The 18024-nt window shown below is 45.2% G+C and overlaps 1 long non-coding RNA gene across 2 annotated transcripts in view; it reads right to left on the bottom strand.

The window, feature by feature from the left end:
* LOC121278200 overlaps nucleotides 1-18024 on the bottom strand; it is a 114864-nt gene that overhangs the window by 9202 nt on the left and 87638 nt on the right. For both annotated transcript variants that reach the window (XR_005943075.1, XR_005943074.1), the window contains exon 2: nucleotides 15725-15932. This is a non-coding gene — a long non-coding RNA (uncharacterized LOC121278200). The remainder of the gene's footprint in view (nucleotides 1-15724; nucleotides 15933-18024) is intronic.

Raw genomic sequence — 18024 nt, 5'->3', positions numbered from 1 at the left:
GCCCAGCTCACCAGAATCATCCCCCCATATATGATCATCTGAGCCCATCGGCATGATTGCACGCCAACGTGTTTCACAAATGTAGATAAGTGACGTGCACCTGGTGAGCTGCACTTCGCTTGGAACTTTGAGGTTTGTTTGCCTTTCTTGCTTCGATCAGCACTCACAGTCATCAGTGCCAGGCTTCGCAGACAGCACCACATCACTTTTAGGGAGGCTCATGGGCAGGTCTCTACCTACCAGACCAGCCATTAGGCGGAGGAGGCTTTTCAACAGCTTGCTTGGGAAGGGGGAGAAATGGCCTCAGACCAGGGAAGAGGCTGCAGGGTGAGGGCTGTACTGGGGAAGGGGGGTATCCCAGTGTGTGGGGGGGGGGCACAAGTTGATCTGTGCAAGTGGCCTCAAGATGGTGAGGGCTGAGGAGGCAGTCTCCATAAAAACATAGAAAATAGGGGCCAGAGAAGATCACTCGGCCCTTTGAACCTGCTTCGCCATTCAATATGATCAGGGCTAATTCTCTATCTCAACGCCATACTCCCACACTCTCCCCATACCCCATGATGCCTTCAGAGTCCAGAATTCTATCTATTTCCTTCTTAAATATATTCAGCGAAACTTCTTTAGCCAGAGAGTGGTGAATCTATGGAATTCATTGCCACAGAAGGCTGTGGAGGCCAGGTCATTGAGTATAACTAAGACCGAGATAGATAGGTTCTTGATTGGTAAGGGGATCAAAGGTTACGGGGAGAAGGCAGGAGAATGGGGTTGAGAAACCTATCAGCCATGATTGAATGCCGGAGCAGACTCGATGGGCTGAATGGCCTAATTTCTGCTCCTATGTCTTATGGTCTTAGGAACATGGCCTTCACAGCCTTCTGTGGTAGAGAATTCTATAGGTTCATCACCCTCTGAGTGAATACGTTTCTCCTCATCTCAGTCCTTGATGGTCCACCCTGTATCCTGAGATTGTGGCTCCTTGTTCTAGACCCCCCCGGCCAGCCAGAAGGAATATCATCCCTGCATCCTGTCTGCCCATCCCTGTCAGAATTTTATTGTTTCAATGAGACCTCCTCTCATTCTTCTAAACAACAGTGCATACAGGCCTAGTTGGCCCAATTTCTCCTCATACGACAATCCTGCCATCCTAGGAATTAGCCTGGTGAACCTCCGCTGCACCCCTTCTATGGCATGTATATCCTTTCTTTGGTATTGAAGTGAGGCCAGATGGAGATGTGAGGCTGTGTGTGAGAAGGTGAGTGGTGATGTCCCTTGAGCTGACAGTGAGTGAGATACCAGTGAATGTGTGATGGGTTTGAGTGTGTGAGTTTAGACTTATGAGATGGTTGCCTTACCTTGGCGGCACAGATAAGATTATCCATCTATTTTCTGCATTGGATGGTCAACCTCTTCTGTGCAGCATTGGCACTGGTCACCACTGCCATCACCTATCAAGCCAGAGTGGTGAGATTTCTGGACCTACTGCGGCTAGAGCTGGGTAGAGGGCATCATGGTGGGCCTCCACAATGTTCAAAAGGCGCTTGATTGCTGCAGTCATCTTGCCTTTCGGGGCCATGTCTTCTTTGCTGCAGTCCTGGGCAGGAAGCACTGAGCGTGGCTGTACTTTAAATGTGGGGGGGTTGAGGACATCACGGTGGGGGTTAAAGGACATCACAGTGGGGGGTAGAGGACATCACAGTAAGGATCCATGGCGCCCAAAAGACTTTCCAGGGATGCGTCACTGAATCGGGGGGGCTGCAGTCTTCTTGCCTTTTGGGGCCATTACTTCTACACAGCAGCCCTGGGCTAGAAGTACTGAGAGATGTGCGTGGGGCTGCACCTTAAATATGACTTGGTGTGAGGAAGCTGCGAGGTGATGGCATGGCGGGCAAATGATAGCCCAGCCATTATCGAAACGGCATGTTTCCTGGGAATGCATGATTAATGAAGTGGGATTGGGATGACATGGCGTGAAAATCCGCTATTGCGGCCAATGGGTAATATGTTCTTTTTCCCATCACTGCCGCACTTAGTGCAAATCTGGGACGACTCCACCCAAAGGATGTGATTGTTCGGCCAGCTGTAAAGTTCATTAGCTAAATTAATTGAAAGCAAAATACTGCGGATGCTGGAAGTCTGAAACAAGCTCTGAAGAAGAGTCATACGGACTCAAAACATTAACTCTGTCTCTCTCTCCAAAGATGCTGTTAGACCTGCTGAGTTTTTCAAGCATTTTCTGTTTTTGTTTGAGCTAAATTAATTGGATAGTTTCAATCAATTCCCTAGCAGCTGTAGGTGTGAATATGCAACATGCAATCATTTACTTTCCATTAAAAAGACCCAAATCAGAAAAATGTACTCTGAGCAGTTGGTGTGGAAAACAGAATTGTTAGAGGACTGCTATAAGCTGTGCTTTCTGAACTTGGAAATAAAGCATTTTGGGAGCATGGGGTGAGGGTAAAGCAAAGAACACGGTAAGGTGTGCAGCCCAAATAGACATTCTTTATACAAATGCAAAGATGATAAGGAACAAAATGAATGTATCGCAGGTGCTATTCAACTAGTAGCCATTGCTGGTGGTCAAGATTGTGAACTAAATATACCAGGTTTCACAGGAAAGATAGGGAGAATTTTAGGGAGGGAGGAGTAGCCTTAGTGATTAAGCATGAAGTCACTTTAACAGAGAACATAACAAGAGGTAAGCAGACAGTGCAGACTATATGGGTAGAAATAAGAAATAGAAAATGATTTAAGACGGTAGTGGCAGTTATGTATAGCCCCCAGTAGTAGTTGTCAAATGGTGGAATGTGTAAGTACAGTGATTAGATCGACATGTAGCAAAGCGAAGTGATCTCAAAGAGGGATTTTAACTTGTATATAGATTGGGATAAGCAGACTAATATGTCAAACAGTGAATTTCTTGAGTACATTCAGGATTGTTTTCTGCAACATTATGTTCTAGAGCCACGTTAGATTTAGTAAAGGATAATGAGCCAAATTTAGTTAACCTAACAGTATGGGAATATTTCTCTAATAAAGTTCATCATCAAATTCAACGTAGTGTTTGAAAGGGAGAAATGGAGTGAATTCCATGGCCACCCCGCTGGCGTATTTGAAGGCAGGGGGCTCGTAAAATAAGGCGGATAGTCTGTTCGCTGCCTTTTCACCTACCGTGTCCTGTCTCCCATATTACACTCGGTAGGAAGGCAAAGGCAGCTTGCCCACCATTAGGCCTTTAAGTGACTTTTAAAAACTCAAAAAAGAGCACAAGAGCCGGGAGTTCAGAAAGAGCGCGAGAGAAGCCAGGAATTCAAAAAGACTGCAAGAGGAGCTGGAAGCTGGGAGAGTTATAACAGGGAGACTTCGTGAGTGAGAGATTAAAACAGTGAGACCTTGAGAGAGAGAGAGATGTTAAAACAACGGGACTTCAGGAGAGAGAGGTTTAAACAGTGAGGCTTTGGGAGAAAGAGGTTAAAATAGCGAGACTTCGGGAGAGAGAGGTTAAAACAATGAGATTTCAGGACAGAGAGGTTAAAACAGTGAGACTTCAGGACAGAGAGGTTAAAACAGTGAGACTTCAGGACAGAGAGGTTAAAACAATGAGACTTCAGGACAGAGAGGTTAAAACAGTGAGGCTCAAGTAGAAGAGCAAAATAAAAGCAAGGGTCCATATTCTATTCAGTTAAGATATGTCAGGGGAGCTCAGTCCTGTGATGTGCCCATCCTGCGCTATGTGGGAAATCCTAGATGCTCCTGGCGGTCTGGATGACCATGTGTGCAGGAGGTGCCTCCGACTGAAGCAACTCGAGCTCCGGGTTTTGGAGCTTGACTGACAGCTGAGGGCACCATGGCGCATTCACGAGGCTGAGAGGTTCATGGACAGCATGTTTCAGGACGTGGTCACGCCACAGCTTAAGGAAGTGCAAGCAGAGAGGGAATGGGTGACCGCCAGACAGAAGAAGGGGACCAGGCAGGTAGTGAGGGAATCCCCTGAGTGCATCTCCCTTGCAAACCATTTTTTGGCCTTGGAAAATGGTGAGAGTGACTATCCTTCTGTGGAGACCAACCACAGCAAAGGCCATGGCACTGTGGGTGGTCCAGCTGCTCAGGGTGGGGGGAAGAAGTGTGGAAGGGCAATAGTGGTAGGGGATTCGTTAGTGAGGGGTATAGACAGGCACTTCTGTGGCCATAGACGTGACTCCAGGATGGTGGGTTGCCTCTTGGGTGCAAGGCCAAGGATGTCACAGAACAGCTGCAGGACATTCTGAAGCGGGATGGTGAACAGCCAGAGATTATGGTCCATGTCGAGACCAATAACATAGGAATAAAGAGAAATGAGGTCCTGCAAGCAGACTTTAGGGAGTTAGGTAGGAAATTGAAAAGCAGGACTTCAAATGTAGTAATCTCCATATTACTCCCAGTGCCACACAGTAGTGAGTATCGGAACAGAAGGATAGAGTGGATGAATGCGTGGCTGGAAAGATGGTGCAGGAGGGAGGGCTTTAGATTCCTGGGGCATTGGACCATTTCTGGGAGAGTAGGACCTGTACAAGTTAGATGGGTTACACCTGAACAGGAATGGGACTAACATCCTCACGGGAAGGTTTGCTAATGTTGTTGGGGCGGATTTAAACTAAATTAATGGGGGGATGGGATCCTGAAAAGTAGCTGAGGGGAGAGAAGCTGAGATGGAATTAGAAGTTAAAATGCTAGTAAGTGAGTCTGGAAGGCAGAGGAAACATAGGCTAGATAAGAAAGAAGTGAGTTTAGCAAGGTTAAATGGAAAATATTTTAACGTAAGGAGCCTGAGGAATAAGACAGTTGAACTGAGAGAACAGACAGGTATCTGGGAGTATGATATCATAGCTATGACAAAGACTTGGCTAAAAGAAGGGCAGGATTGGCAGCTCAACATTCCTGGTTATATGGTATTCAGACGAGATAGAGAGGGATAGAAGAGGAGCGGGGTAAAGCAATATTGATCAAGGAATCAATTATAGCATTGAGGAGGGTGGTATATATAAGGATCATCAAATGAAGTCATATGGGTAGAAGTAAAAAACACAAAAGGGGCAAACACGCTGTTGGGTTTGTACTGTAGGCCCCCAAACAGTCAGGGAGAGATAGAGGATCAAATACGTAACCAAATTTCAGAGAAATGTAAGAATAATAAGGCAGTACTGGTAGGGGATTTTACCTACCCAAATATTAACTGGGATAGTTTTAGTGTGCAAGGTAAGGAGGGAGCAAAATTCTTAAGTTGTATCTAGGGGAACTTTTTTAGCCAGTACGTAGAAAGCCCAACAAATGAAGAGGCAGTTCTGGACCTAATATTCGGAAATAACCGGTAGGTGGAAGACGTATCAATAGGGGAGCATTTTGGAGATAGTGGCCTTAATTCAGTTAGATTTAGGATAGTTATGGAAAAGGATAAGGTTTGGCTGGGAATAAAAGTTCTAAACTGGGGAAAGGCTAATTTAACTAAGAAGAGATGCAAATTGGCCCAAGTGGACTGGGAGCAGCTACTTGCAGATAAAACTGTGTCAGAGCAGTGGGAGGCATTCAAGGAAGAAATAGCGAGAGTACATGTTCCCGTAAAGACAAAGTGGGGGACCAAGTCCGGAGAACCTTGGATGTCAAGGGACATAAAGATTAGGATTAAGAAGAAAATAGAAACTTAAGGCGGATACTGAGGGCTTAAAATGGCAGAGTCGCTAGAGGAGTATAAAAAGTGCAGTGGGGAACTTAAAAAGGAAACTAGGAAAGCTAAGAGAGTGCATGAGAAAGAATTGGTGGGTAGAATAAAGGAAAACCCAAATGGGTTTTTTAAATATGTGAAGAGCAAGAGAATCACTAGGGAAAGAGTAGGGCCAATTAGGGACCATAGAAGTAATGTGTGTGTGGACACAGAAGACGTGGGTGCAGTCCTCAATGAATACTTTGTGTCAGTCTTCATAATGGAAAAGGATGATGCAGGTAAAGACATCAGGGTGGAGCACTGTGAAATATTGGAGGAAATTAGCACAGAGAGAAAGGTACGAGCGAGTTTAACAGCCTTAAAAGTAGATAAATCCACAGGCCCGAATGAAATGTATCCCAGGCTATTGAGGGAGGCAAGGGAAGAGATATCAGGGGCCCTAGCAGTAATTTTCAAATCTTCTCTTGCCACAGGTGAGGTGCCACAGGACTGGAGGACTGCTAACATTATTAAATGTTAATGTCCCATTATTAAAAAAGGGAGGAAGGGATAGACCAGAAAATTACAGGCCAGTCAGTCTAACCTTGGCGGTGGGAAAGTTAATAGAAAGAATTCTGAGGGACAGAATATATCTGCACTTGGAGAGATACAGATTAGTCAGGAAAAGTCAGCATGGATTTGTTTAGGGAAGGTCGTGTTTGACAAATTTGATCAAAGTTTTTGAGGAGGTAACCAGGGGTGTTGATGAGGGTAATGTACTTGATGCGGTCTGCATGGACCTTAGCAAGGCTTTTGATAAGGTTCCTCATGGCAGGCTGGTCAGGAAAGTAAGAGCCCATGGGAACTAAAGCAAAGTGGCACATTTGATCCAAAATTGGCTGAGAGACAGGAAGCATAGGGCAATGGTAGAGGGATGTTCCTGTGACTGGAAGTCTGTTTCCAGTGGGGTTCCGCAGGTCTCGGTGCTGAGGCCCTTGCTGTTCATGGCACACATAAACGATTTGGACTTTTGCGGATGACACGAAAATTGGTAGGGTGGTAACTAGTGAGGAAGATAGCCGTAAACTGCTAGAGGATATCAATGGACTGGTCAGCTGGGCAGAGCAGTGGCAAATGGAACTCAACTCAGAAAAACGTGAGGCAATGCATTTGGGGAGGGCTAACAAGACAAGGGATTACACTATGAATGGTAGGACCCTGGAAGGTACTAAAGATCAGAGGGATCTTGGTGTACATATCCACAGATCCCTGAAGGTAGCAGGACTGGTAGATAAGGTGGTTAAGAAGGCATATGGGATAATTGCCTTTATTAGCCGAGGCATAGAATACAGGAGCAGGTAGGTTATGCTGGAACTGTGTAAAACATTAGTTAGGCCACAACTGGAGTACTGCATGCAGTTCTGGTCACCACATCATTGGAAGGATGCAATTGCACTGGAGAGGGTGCAGAGGGGATTTACCAGGATGCTGCCTGGGCTGAAGAGTCTGAGCTATGAGGAAAGATTGGATAGGCTGCAGCTGTTTACCTTGCAGCAGCAAAGATTGAAAGGGGGCCTTATAGAGGTGTATAAGATTGAGGGGCATAGATAGGATGGATAGGAAGGCACATTTTCCATTAGTAAAGAGGTCAAAAACCAAGGGGCATAGTTTTAAGGAGGCTAAGACAAGAGTTTCACCCAGAGGGATTTGGGAGTCTAGAATTCACTGCCTGAAAGGGTGGTTGAGTCAGAAACTCTAGTAACATTAAAGAAGCATTTAGATATTCACTTGCGTTGCCATAGCCTCCAGGGCTATGGGCCAAATGCTGGAAAATGGGATTAGTGTAGTCAGATCTTTGTGACTAGCGTGGACATGATGGGCCAAACGGCCTCCTTCTGTGCCGTAAATGTCTACGAGTCTATGAATGACCATTATTTGGCCACTTAGGTGCCTCATTCTGCCTCTGCCACAATGTTTTGTCCAACTGAGGAAGGCAGGAGCAAGGCAAACAGCCGAGCAGCTTTCACTGCAAGCAGCCAAGCAGGAAGGGTGGATACCTCCTTTGGGGAGTCACCTTTGCCCATCGGGGCAACCCCTTTACACCCACCCCGCCACTGTGCCCCGACCTCTAAAACCCGACAATGACCCTGCACCCCCGTCTCCCCCTCACTAGAGTCTGACAGGCAGGCCTGCCAAAAATCCTCAGTTTACCTGAAATTGAGGATTCATCGCTCATCTTCTTCCTGGACTGTTTGTGGATCCAGCAATTGCCACTACTCTTGTCTGGCACTGCTGGACGACACAGTTTCCAGCCAATCAGACTGACCAGCAGCTCTCTAGGACGGGATTTCCTCCCCAGATGGGTGCAGAAGTCCCACTCCGAATCAGTTAAGGCTGCCCCAACATATTATCGTTGTAGGGCAGCCGGGCTTTTGATCAACATGGGACTAACAGAATTTTCATTCGGGGGGATGGCGGGGTCGAATGTTCTATCAGGCATAAAATCCACCCCCATGGAAAGATTCTATATTTAGGTAAGGCTGACTTCAGTGCGATTAGACAGAGACTGCCCACAGTAAACTGAACAAACCTGTGAATGGGTCAAATGACAGAACATCAGTGGGAGGTGTTCACAGAGGAGCATTTTATGCCTCTAAGAGGGCAAGAGCTCTACTTGTCAAAAAAACAGCAAACTAAAGAGACAACAAAAAAGCATAAAAATACAAAAAATTGAATAAGTTCCAGTTAATAGGACAGATACAAAAAAAGCAAGGGTTGACAAAACAGGTAGCAACAGCTACCAAAAGGGTGCATATAAAGAAACTTGCAAGGAGTATACAAATCAACATCAAAAAGGCTTATAAATATATTAGGAAAAGGAGGCTGGGGAGAAGCAACGTGGACCCCAGGAAAACTAATCACAGTGATATTGTCAAAATAAATCAGCAAAATGTGGGCATGTTGAATAACTGCATACAATAGCCCAGATTTCTGTTCCCAGGTGGGTACACAGAAAGAGCAGAATTTTTTTTTAGTTCTTTTATGGGATGTGGGCATCGCTGGCTAGGCCAACATTTATTGCCCATCCCTAATTGCCCTTGAGAAGGTGGTGGTGAGCTGCCTTCATGAACTGCTGCAGTCCATGTGGTGTAGGTACACCCACAGTGCTGTTAGGGAGGGAGTTCCAGGATCTTGACCCAGCGACAGTGAAGGAATGGTGATCTATTTCCAAGTCAGGATGGCGAGCGTCTTGGAGAGGAATTTCCAGATGGTGGTGTTCCCATGTGTCTGCTGCCTTTGTCCTTCTAGATGGTAACAGTAGTGGATTTGGAACGTGCTGCCTAAGGAGCCTTGATGAGTTTCTGCTGTGCATCTTGTAGGTGATACACACTGCTGCTACTGTGCATCAGTGATGGAAGCAGCGGATGCTGAAAGGTGGTGGATGGGGTACCAATCAAGCAGACTGCCTTAGCTGGATGATGTTGACCTTCTTGAGTGCCATTGGAGCTGCACTCATTCAGGCAAGCGGAGAGCATTCCATCACACTCCTGACTTGTGCTTTGTAGATGGTGGGCAGGCTTTGGGGAGTCAGGAGGTGAGTTACTCTCCACAGGATTCCCAGCCTATAATCTGCTCTTGTAGCCACACTATTTATAGGGCTAGATCAGAGCAGTTTCACGTCAATGGTAACCCTCAGGATGTTGATAGTGGGGGGATTCAGTGATGGCAATGCCAAAGGGAAATGGTTGGACTCTCTGTTGTTAGAGATGGTCATTGCCTGCCACTTATGTGGCTTGAATGTTACTTGACACTTATGAGCCCAAGACTGAATGTTGTCCAGGTTTTGCTGCATATGGGCATGGAATGCATCAGTACCTGAGGAGTTGTGAATGCTGCTGAAATTGAGCAAAATCCCCATTTCTGACCTTTTGATGGAGGGAAGGTTGATGAAGCAGCTGAAGATGGTTGGGCCTAGGACATTTCCCTGAGGAGCTCCTGCAGTAAAGTCCTGGAACTGAGGTGATTGACCTCCAACAACCACAACCATCTTCCTTTGTGCTAGGTATGACTCCAAAAAGCAGAGTGTTTTCCCCCCGATTCCCATTGACTCCAGTTTTGCTAGGGGTCCTTGATGCCACACTCTGTCAAATGCTGGTTTGATGTCAAGGGCAGTCACTCTCGCCTTACCTCTGGAGTTCAGCTCTTTTGTCCATGTTTGAACCAAGGCTGTGCCCTTAATGCCCACAGTACTTTCTCCAAGTTGTGTTCAACATGGGGGGTTTCTTATTTATAAGCTGAAAGGGAGTGGTAGGTGTTAATCAGCAGGAGGTTTTCTTGCCCATGAAAAAATTCAGCAGGTCTGGCAGCATTGGCGGAGAAGAGCAAAGTTGACGTTTCGAGTCCTCATGAACCTTCAACAGAACAGTTCTGTTGAAGGGTCATGAGGACTCGAAACGTCAACTTTGCTCTTCTCCGCCGATGCTGCCAGACCTGCTGAGTTTTTCCAGGTATTTGTTTTTGTTTTGGATTCCCAGCATCTGCAGTTTTTTGTTTTTATTCCTTGCCCATGTTTGACCTGATGCCATGTCACTTCATGGGGTCCAGAGCTGATGTTGAGGACTCCCAGGTCAACTCCCTCCTGACTGTATACCACTGTGCTGCCACCTCTGCTGGGTCTGACTCTCAATGGGACAGGACATACCCAGGGATGGTGAAGGTGGTGCCTTGGACATTATCTGTAAGATATGATTCCAGAGTCAATGGTAATAGTGGTGTCTGCGACATGAGCTGTAAGGTATGATTTGGTGAGTATGACTATGTCAGGCTGTTGCTTGACTAGTCTATGGGACAAGTCTCCCAATTTTGGCACAAGCCCCAGATGTAAATAAGCAGGGTAGACAGGGCTGGGTTTGCCCTTGTCATTTCTGGTGCCTAGATCGATGCTTCGATCAGTCCAGTTTCAAACCTTTTTGTTGGTTTTGTAGCAGTTTTGATACAATAAGTGCCTTTCTAGGCTATTTCAAGTCAACCACGTTTCTGTGGGGCTGGTGTTACATGTAGGCCAGACCAGGTAAGGATGGCAGATTTCCTTCCCAAAAGGGCAATTGTTTTGTTGTCACTATTAGCGAGACTAACTTTTTAAATTCAGATTTATTGACTGAACATACATTTCCCCAGTTGCCATGGTGGGATTTGAACCCATGTCCTTAGAGCATTAGCCTGGGCCAGTGGATTACTAACCTGGTGACATTAACACCATGTCGTCACCTGCCCTTAAATTCCAGCTCTGCAAACCTGATCTTTAAAAATGGCCACCCACAGTTGGGATTTTCATTTCAGGCAAGTGGGCTGGATTAGAGGTCGTTCCTGCCTCCCCCAGAACGAATGCGGAGGCTGCCAGATGTGGAGGCAGGCTGGGCAGAAGGCCTGCCTCCATGCTCTAGCACTTTGTTGAATTGAATAAAAAAAAATTAAATTAAAAACACCCCTCCATCCCTCACCCTCCACACACTCCCCATGCTCCATCCATGCCAACTTGTGCCACCTTATGCCCCCCACCCTCATGGCCCCTCATACCTCCTATGCCTCCCATATCTCCATGACCCATTATAGCCCCGATGCCAACTTAGTGCCAAATCATGCCAAACCATGACCCCCACCCACCACCCTTTGCCCTTACAACCTCCATACCAATTAATCTAATATCCTTTGACAGTTCATTGACAGCTTAGACAGGTCCTCGACAGCTTTGACAGTTTCAATGAGCTTATCCACTTTTTAACGCACATTTTTAATTTTAAGTGTCCCAAAGGGTGCCTTACCTCTCCCAAGGGATGCCTTACCTCTCCAAACATGTCCTGGGGCTATAACCAAAGGCATATCTTACCTCCCCAAAGGGGTACCCTGGCTATCCAATCAAATCCACCAAGTTCACACTTACTTGTACCTGGTCTAATCTGCACACTACAGGTTTCACACTCCTGGCCTACCAAAATCCCTCCCCAGTGGAGGTAGTTGGTGATTTAAATGGCCAGCCACCTCTACAAATCATGCATGTGTGAAACCCAACCTGACTCCAGTCCCGTCGCAAGCGAATATAGGGAGTGCCGAGTTCGGGGTCGAATTTCCAGGTGCTCAGTCTTGGTGAAAATCTGGCTCAATATAGCATTTACAATTGAGAAAGGGGATATTATGTCAAAAATCCCAAGGAAACAAAATATTTTGGGCAAGAAGTCACCAAATTTAAGAAAAATAAAAGAAAAATAAAGTAAAAAAAAATCATATCAAAACGTGACAAATCTCCAGAAACAGATGGTTTCCATCCAGGTTTTAAAGGAAGCAAATAAGAACGTTACAGATGCCCTAACTATAATCTTCCAAATTTCTCTCAAGTCAGCAGCCATCTTTTTGCATTAGAAAATTGCGCATGTCATTACCACATTTTAAGATAGGAGGGAGAGGGGGCAGAATATTGAGCTCAGTGGGCAGGCGCGCAACCGACCCAGCGGAATGTAAAGTGACACACAATGATGCCGGGCGAGCGTCCCGACGTCATCGCATAGTCCCGCGATGTTTGGTTCAGCGGGCGCGTGCCAGATTCAGCAGCCTGCCCGCCAACAATTAAAAGGCCTATTAAGGCCATTAAAAAGGTAAATACATTCGAATTTATGCTGCTCGTCCAACCTCATGGTTGGCGGGCAGGTGAAAATGCCAAACGGCCTTTGTACTTTTTAGGAAACTTCATCCAGCCACGGGATGAGGTTTCCTAAAGCATATAAAAATAAAATAAAAATTTTACACGTGAATTAATAACATGCCCCTGCTCATGTGACTCCGTCACATGAGGGAACATGTTTTATTACATTTTTATTTTTGTTCATTACTTCTTTTAAACAGCACTTCATCTCCCTGAGGCATCTCCCTCAGGGAGATTGAAGCGCTCTTTCGCGAGATTCGCACTAGGCCCACTTGCCCTCCTCCCAACGCGCCAAGCACTGCCGCTTGTGTTCCACACTGGTCCTTAATTGGCCTACCCACGTAAAATCACAGTGCGGTACCAATCGCAGGTGGAGCTTGGCCTCCCGATCGCCCCTGCCCCCTCCTGCCGAGCACCTCCGCCAAGGGCAAAATCCTGCCCAGGGAATTCTAGACCAGCTAGCCTAACAACTGTGATCAGGAAATTACCAGACTCTAAGATAAAAGATAGAGTGACAGAACTGTTACAGAATGAAATTGCTGCAAGTTTGGTGAGAATGGAATTAAATTTAAAATTTTAAAGATTAATCTTTTATAAAATCTAGTACTGTTTGCTTGCAATTCAGCATTTTAGTTAAATTTACTGTTTTTTTTTAAGTTATACGTTTCTTAGAGGCTTGGGCAGGGCTATTCAAGCAAATCAAGCCCTCTGCTGGAGAGCAAGGGAGATCAGCAAATTAAGGAACTGGCCTAATCTGGTTCTATAGCTGCTCAATAGGAGATTCATTTGAATCTCAGAAGTATAAATAAGAGAGTTTCAGTGCCCTGTCATGGAGTGTATTGTTACAGAGTGGAATTTCTGCAAGTTTGGCGAGAAGAGAGTTTGGGGAGGAGAAGGAAGTGCTCTTTATTTTTTCTTTCTCTTATCTATCTCAGCCTGCAGGAGGCCAGGAGTTGAAAAGTTGCACAAGAGAGATAAGTTTTGAAAACATCCAAGAGTAATTTCACAAGAGGAATACAAGTTCATTGGTTGGTGAGAAACTGCTGTTAGGGAGGGTCTTCAAGTAACTGAAGATTAGAAAAATGCATCCTTCTTAAAAGAAGGAACTACTTAGATTTCAATAAGAAACACAAGCAATAGGGAAGTAAAGTTAAATCAAGGCCAGGTAAAATAAAGTAGTATAATTAAACCAAAGTAAAAGTTAACATAAGAGAAGTAAATTGAAGCAATGGCAGGACAGCTGAATCATGTGCAATGCATGTCCTGTAATATATGAATGCTACTGGTGTCCTAGATGACCATGTTTGCAAGAACTGTCACCAGCTGCAGAACCTTGAGCTCTCGGTTTCAGAGCTTGAGCAGTTGCTGGAGTCACTGTGGCGCATCCGTGAGGCTGAGAGCTACATGGATAGCATATTCAGAGGTGATCACACTGCAGCTTAGGAGCCTGGAGGCAGAAAGGGAATGGGTGACTGCCAGGCAGTCCAAGAGAACAAGGCTGGTAGTGCAGGAATCCCTTGGGATGCTGCTCATCAGTTGGTTTTCTGTGTTGGATACTGTGAGGGTGTCTGTGGAGTGCAATCAGAGCCAAGTGTGTGGCACCACAGACAGCTCTGCTGTACAGGAGGGGTGGAGAAGAAAGGAAGAGCGGTAGTGATAGGGGATTCATTAGTTAGTGGAACAGACAGGCATTTCTGCGGCTTTAGGTGTGACTCCAGGATGGTATGTTGCTTCCCTGGTGCCAGGGTAAAGGATGACATGAAGCAGCTGCAGAACAGTCTTCTGGGGGAGGGTGATCAGCCAGAGGTCGTGGTCTATGTTGATATCAATGACTTGCAAAGAAAAGGGGATGATGTCCTGAAAGCAGATTTCAAGGAGCTAGGAATGAGATTGAAAAGCAGAACCTCTAAAGCAGTAATCTCAGGATTACTCCCAGTTCCACATGCAAGTGAGTATAGAAATAGGACAATAGAGCGATTGAGCACGTGGCTGGAAAGCTGATGTAGAAGGCACGGCATCAGATTCCTGAGGCACTGGGACTGGTCTGAGTCCGGACGGCCTACACCTGAATAGGACTGGGACGAATATCCTTGCAGAGAGATTTGCTAGTGCTGTTGTGGGGGCAGTTTTATCTAGACTGGCAGGGGGATGGGAACTTGAGGGCAAATTCAGAGCAGGGAATAGGAGGTGGAAAATTAGTGAGTGATTCTGAAAGATAGAAGAAGCACAGGTTAAAAAGTGTACAGCACAGGAATTTGGCAGTGTTAAAAGGTATATGTATAAATGCAAGGAGTATAGCAAATAAAGCCGATGAGCTGAGGTCACAGATATATACGTGGCAGCATGGTATCATCACTATAATGGAAACGTGGCTTAAAGAGGGGCAAAAATGGCAGTTCAGCATCCCTGGATATAGAGTTTTGAGGCAGGATAGAGAAGGGGATAAAAAATGTGGGGGTGTAGCACTGTTGGTCAAAGAAACAATTGCAGCAAGAGAAGGGGTGATATACTAAATGAAGCACCAGATGAGGTCATATGGGTTGAGCTCAGAGATAAAAAAGAGACAGCCACATTGCTAGAGGTGTACTATAGACTCCCAAATAGTGGAAGGGAGTTAGAAGAGTAAATATGTAGGCAAATTTCTGAGTGCAAAAACAATAGGGCAGTAATAGTTGGAGCGTTTTACTATCCTAATATCAGATGGGATACGAACAGTGTGAAGGGCACAGAATTCTTGAACTACATTCAAAAGAACTTTTTCAGCCAACACATAATGAGACCAATGAGAGATTCTAGGTTTAGTCTTAGGAAATTAAGCTGGGCAATTGGATGAAGTAGCAGTGGGGGACCATTTTAGAGATAGTGACCATACTATAGTTAGATTTAACATCATTATGGAAAAGGACAAAGGTAGAACAAAAGCAAAAGTTCTATATTGGGGGAAGACAAATTTTACAAAACTAAGAGGGGAACTGGTGAAAGTGGACTGGGTACAGCTACTAGAAGGGAAAATTATCAATTCAGGGTAAGTATTCAACAGTGAGATTCTACAGGCACAGTGTAGATGTGTCCCCACAAAGAAAAAGTGTGGTTATCCAGAAGCATACAGGCCAAGGTAAAGCAGGAAAAGAAAGCTTATGAGATTCACAAAAAAGCTTAATACTATGGAAAGGAGAGGCGTAGAGAAAGTACAGGGGTGAAGTAAAAAAGGAAATTAGGAAAGCGAAGGGAGGATACAAAAAATATTGGTAGGTAAAATCAAAGAAAACTCAAAGATGTTTACCAGTACATTAAGAGCCAGAGGATAACTAAGGAAAGGGTAGGGCCTATCGGAGATGTACATAGTAACTTACGCATTGGTGCTGAAGATGTGGGCAGGGTTCTCAATGGCCAGGATTTTATGGCCCTGCTGTGACCTGTCTCCTCCAGGCAGATGTGGTGAGCCATTTAAACCTCCATTCAGTTCAGTGGGACCATAATATCCTGACAGACAGGAGGGGCTGTAAAATCCTGGGCAACAAGTTCTTTGTCCGCATCATCCTTCTCTTTTGTCAAGACATTCTAGTTAAAGAGGAAAGGTACAAAGTATTAGATACAATAAGCATAATGAGAGAAGAAGTGCTGGAGGGACTGGCATCCTTGGAGGTGAATAAATCACCAGGGCCGGATGGATTGTATCCCAGGTTGTTAAAGGAAACCAGGGAGGAAATAATGGATACTCTGAGAATTATTTTCCAATCCTCACTAGATACGGGTGAGGTACCAGAGGATTGGAGGACCGCGAAGATTGTACCAAGATTTAAAAAGGGCACAAGAGATGGTCCAGAAAATTATAGGCTGGTCAGTCTGGCTTCGGTGGTGGGTAAAATTATTGGAGCCAATTCTAAGAGAGAGGATAAACTATCACTTAGAAAGGCACGGATTGATTAAGGATAGTCAGCATGGTTTTGTTAGGAAAAGCCTGTGTCTTGCTAACTAAATAGAACTTTTTGAGGAAGTATCAAGGAGGATTGATGAGGCTAGTGTAGTGGATGTTGTCTACATGGATTTCAGTAAGGCATTTGACAAGGTCCCACATGGCAGACTGTTCAAAAAAGTGAGATCACATGGGATACTGGGGAATGTGGAGAGTTGCATCCAAAATTGGCTCAATGACTGGAAACAAAGTGTAATGGTCGATGGATGCTTCTGCTAGCGGAAAGTGGTTTCCGGTGATGTTCCACAGGGCTCAGTGTTGGTTCCCTTGCTGTTGGTCATGTATATTAATGATTTGGGCTTAAATGTGGGAGGCATGATTAGGAAATTTGCAGATGACACAAAATTGGACGCATAGTTGATAGTGAAGAGGATAGCTGTTGTCTCCAGAATTATGTCAATGGTTTGGTTGAGTGGGCTGGAGAGTTGCAAATAGAATTCAATCCAGAAAAGTGTGTGGTAATGTTTTTGGGGAGGGCAAACAAAGCAAGGGAATATTCAGTAAATGGGAGAACATTGAGGGGAGTTAAGAGAGTAGGAGACCTTGAAGTGCATATTCACAGGTCCCTGAAGGTGGCAGGACAGGTGGATAATGTGGTAAAGAAAGCATGTGGAATGCTTTCCTTTATTCGATGAGGTATTGAATACAAAAGCAGGGTTGTAGTGCTGAAACTGTATAAAATGCTGGTTAGGCCACAGCTGGAACTTTGTGTACAGTTCTGGTCACCACATTACAGGAAGGACATAATTGCTCTGGAGAGAGTGCAGAGGAGACTTACAAGAATGTTGCCAGGGCTTGAAAATTGCAGCTATGAACAATGATTGGATAGGCTAGGATTGTTTTCCATAGAACAAAGGAGGTTCAGGGGTGACCAAATTGAGGCATACAAAATTATGAGGGGCCAAAATAGGGTAGACAGGAAAGACCTGGTTCCCCTACCTGAGGGGGCAATTACCAGGGGCATAGATTTAAGGTGATTGGTAGAACGATTGGAGGGGACATGAGGAAAAACTTTTTCACCCAGAGGGTGCTGGGTATCTGGAATTCACTGCCTGAATTGGTGGTTGAGGCTGAAATGCTCAACTCATTTGAAAGGTACCTTGATATGCACCTGAAGTGCTGCAACCTGCAAGACTACGAAGCAGGTGCTGGAAATTGGGATTAAAAATGTGCGAGTAGCTTCTTTTTTTCTTTTTTCATGGCTGGCGCCAATACGATGGACTGAATGGCCTCTTTCAATGCCATGATATTTCTATGGTTCTAACACCTTGAATATTTTCAGCCTATCAGAGAGAGCCAGCATGGATTTACAAAGGGTAAGTCATGCTTACATAAGAACATGAGAAATAGGAGCAGATGTAAACCATACAAGCCCTCAAGCCTGCTTTGCCATTCAATATGATCATGGCTGATCACCAGCTTTAACACCACTTTTCCACTCACTCCCCATATCCCTTGATTCTTTGATTGACCAAATATCTGTCTGCCTCAGCTATAAAGATATACAACAATGGAGCATCCACAAGTCTCTGGGGAGAGAAGTCCAAAGATTCATAATCCTTTGAGTGAAGAAATTTCTCCTTATCTTGCTCCTAAAAGATTCCTGCCTTATCCTAAGGCTGTGTCCCCATGTTCTAGATTTCCCTATCCAGGGGAAACAACCTCTCATTGTCTACT

This window comes from Carcharodon carcharias, chromosome 5 (genome assembly GCF_017639515.1).
Source record: "Carcharodon carcharias isolate sCarCar2 chromosome 5, sCarCar2.pri, whole genome shotgun sequence".
Lineage (NCBI taxonomy): Eukaryota > Metazoa > Chordata > Chondrichthyes > Lamniformes > Lamnidae > Carcharodon > Carcharodon carcharias.
The sequence above is the reverse complement of the archived record's forward strand: the minus strand, read 5'-3'. Positions and strand labels throughout refer to the sequence as shown.